The sequence below is a fragment of the Octopus bimaculoides genome, chromosome 14 (assembly GCF_001194135.2).
Source record: "Octopus bimaculoides isolate UCB-OBI-ISO-001 chromosome 14, ASM119413v2, whole genome shotgun sequence".
In the NCBI taxonomy this organism is placed as follows: Eukaryota; Metazoa; Mollusca; class Cephalopoda; order Octopoda; family Octopodidae; genus Octopus; species Octopus bimaculoides.
The window spans coordinates 25,116,691-25,120,308 of record NC_068994.1 but is presented as its reverse complement, the minus strand read 5'-3'; the positions used below and the strand labels follow the sequence as shown (position 1 = coordinate 25,120,308).

The window sequence follows — 3,618 nt, the reverse complement described above, 5'->3', positions numbered from 1 at the left end:
GTCTATGTGATCTCAAATTTTAAAACATTCTCTAGAACAACACTGTACAAATTCAAATATATGGTACCCTAGGTAAAACACCTACATGAACTTCTAACTTGTTGTCTCTTGAGGTCTCTGGGTGAGACTTGGATCCAACTTGTACAAATGCAAAGCAAAAGTCAAACATATAATAATAATAATAATAATAATAATAATAATAATAATAATAATGCTGTCTAATCGGTGTATCAATACCAACAGGTGACAACGTTTCCCTAAAAGAATGGAGAAACTTTCAAACTACAAAGACCTGGAAATAGAGGTAACTCGAATGTGGAGTCTAAAAACAGAAACTATTCCTATTATAATAGTTGCATTAGGTATGATAAAAAAATATTCCGACAAACACATAACAAAAGCATCAGGACTAACATACAGAAAATAGCACTACTAGGCATCGCACACATCCTACGTAAAACACTTTCAAAGCCGTAACAATAAGAGCATCACAACAAACCACAACTCATAACCCAGGTACACAGAGCTGCACTCGGTAGTGCAGTGAAAGCACGTGATGAAAATAAGACTAATGAATGATAATATTATCAAAGCACAAGATCAAAACTTGCTAACCAAAAACTACAAGGCTAACGTTCTTTAAAACGGTTCTGACCCTGAATGCAGATTCTGCGATACAATTAATGAAACAATAGACCAACTAGTTTCGAGATGTCCTGTGCTCACACCAAACGAATACAAAAATCACTACGATAGGGTAGGCCAGTATTTACACTGGAAAATATGTAAACACTACAAAATGGGCACTCTTGGTTACTGATATGAATATCATCCTGATAATAATAATAATAACGACAACAACAACAACAACAGTAAGCGAAATTAAATGGACGGAATAAGATTGAAGCTACCAACACCTGGGCGGCTTTACTCCTTAGATATGGAGAAGGGGTGATCGCATGGACAGTAAACGAACTAAACAGCTTAGACAGAAAGACAGGGAAGCTTCTGACTAGATATGGGGTACTGCAACCAAAAATTGACGCAGACAGACTGTATGTAGCAAGAAAAAGAGGAGGAAGAGAACTGACTGGATGTGAACACAGCATTAGAAGAGAAGAAAACAACAACATAACTAGATATGTAAAAAATGCTGCAGAACCACTATTATTGGAAGTAAGAATGGTCGGGGTTGTGTAGGATGGAAGATTGCAAAGATAAAGCACTTTACAAACACTTGAGAATGAATGAGGCTAAAAATAGGTGGATAAAGAAAAAATGCATGGACAATGTCATAGGGATGTTGAAGATAAGACAGACAGAGAAAAATGATGGCTAAGGATTAGTAAAATTGATTAAAAACCGGAAATGGATGCTCTAATCTGGGCTGCCCAAGAGCAAGCATTAAGAACCGATTACATCAAATACAGAATAGATAACACATCAGAAAGTAGTGTGCTTGATACCACTAACACTGATTCTGAGGAAAGCAAAACTGGGTATGTATTGAAAAGCCGCCAACAAAAAGTCAACCACTTGTTATTCATGGATGACCTCAAACCTTAAGGTAAAGATGAAGTCCAAGTCAGTTCCCTCCTTGATACAGTGTATACTTTCAGTGCTGATATCAGAATGGAGTTCGGACTGAGAAAGTGTGGTGTGTTCGTCTTGAAGAGAGGTAAAATCAAATGTATAGACGGGCTAACGATACCATCGGAGGAGGTAGAAGATACAGGATATAAGTGCTTGGATATAAGAGTTTGGAAATGGAGAAATTGATGGAGAAAGAAATGACAGAAAAATTTAAGGTGGAGTACTTGCGTAGACTGATATTGATACTTAAGTCGAAATTAAACGGACGGAATAAGATCGAAGCTATCAACACCCGGGCGGTTTCGCTCCTTAGATATGGAGCAGAAGTAATCACATGGACAGTAGACGAACTAAACAGCTTAGACAGAAAGACAAGGAAGTTGCTGATTAGATATGGGACACTCTACCCAAAAAGTGACACAGACAAACTGTATGTACCAAGAAAAAGAGGGGGAAGAGGACTTATTGGATGCAAACACAGCATTAGAGCAGAAGAAAACAACATAGCATGATATGTAAAAATGCCACAGTCTTCTGTAGGATGAAAGATGGCAACGATAAAGCTCTGTACAAGCAATTGAAAACGAATGAAACTGAAAATAGGTGGGTAAAGAAAAGAATGCATGGACAATTTCATAGGGATGTTGAAGACAGACAGAGAAAAAAGATGGCTGTGGATGACTAAAAGTGATTTAAAACCGGAAACGGAGGCTCTAATCTGTGCTGACCAAGAGCAAACACTAAGAACAAACTACATAAAATACAGAATAGACAACACATCAGAAAGTAATAAGTGCCGAATCTGTGGACAAAATGGTGAAACCGTATGGCATATTACCAGTCAATGTACGTCACTAGCCCAGAACGAATATAAGAGACGCCACGACAATATAGCCAGGCTTGTCCATTCGACACTTTGCAACAAATATGGACTTGGCAGAGCAAAAAATTGGTACGACCACAAACTCGAAGGACTCATCGAAAATGATAATGCAAAGATCTTGTGGGATTTTATGACTCAGTGCGACCATGAAATAGAGAATAGGAAACCAGACATAGTCTTAATTGAGAAAGAAAGCAAACTATGCTGGATCATAAATATAGCATGCCCAGCTGGCAACAAGGTATGTGATAAGGAAGAAAGAAAAGTTGATAGATATGACAGGTTAGCTTGGGAGGTTAAGCAGTTGTGGTCACTGAAAAAGGTTGTATTAGTGCCAATTATTGTCGGAGCGCTGGGAACAGTGAATAAAAATCTTGAGAAGTACATGGAACAAATAGGGGCTGCAATAAGTGTGGAGCACACGTGTAGAAAACAGCACTGCTTGTAACCGCTCGAATACTCTGGACGACGTTCAAAAAATAAGGGGTGTTACCTTAGTCCACTGGTAGCGAACAGCTGACACCGTAGTACATCTCCAGCGTTAGAATCTGTGCAAAGCAATAATAACAATAATAATAATAATAATAATAATAATAATAATAATAATAATAACATGTGAGAACGATAAATCACTGCTCCGAAATTTATCCAAAAACATCGGAAATAAAGACATCGCATGGAGCCAACAAATAGCTGACAACGGGTTGGACTATATTCGAGTAAGTAATACTCATTGAAATTTATTTCTATTTTTCTAAATATATTGATATATTTTAACTTGATATCTCCACTACCCGCACAGCGAACGTAAAAACACTTGTTACATCAACACCAGACCATCTCCGGACCCAAACACCATGTACAAAAAAATTACAAACAGATTAAATAATACCGGTATTATTCCACCCAAGAATAACAACCGAGAAGTGCGTACTGTAAGCTTGTTACGCAAAAAGTACGAAGATCTGAACGTGCAAAACAATCTGACAACAGAAATGAACGGACCGGTACCCTACGAAAACGATGACCGTCAAAATAAAGGACCGGACGTTGTTCCTCATGTCCCGCAAACAAAACCAAAACAGCATAAATGGACACGTGAGGAATACATTTCGATCCTACACGCCTATTTTACAGCAGTG

General features: G+C 37.9%; 1 protein-coding gene across 6 annotated transcripts in view; it reads right to left on the bottom strand.

Moving 5' to 3' along the window:
• LOC106883611 (transcriptional repressor CTCF) overlaps window positions 1-3,618 on the bottom strand; it is a 145,994-nt gene that overhangs the window by 79,308 nt on the left and 63,068 nt on the right. For 4 of the 6 annotated variants that reach the window (XR_008265482.1, XM_052972778.1, XM_052972777.1 and 1 more), the window contains one exon: window positions 2,970-3,024. The exons of the other annotated variants lie outside the window; for them this stretch is intronic. The gene's annotated coding sequence lies outside the window, so the exon portion shown is untranslated. The remainder of the gene's footprint in view (window positions 1-2,969; window positions 3,025-3,618) is intronic. 6 annotated transcript variants of the gene reach the window in all.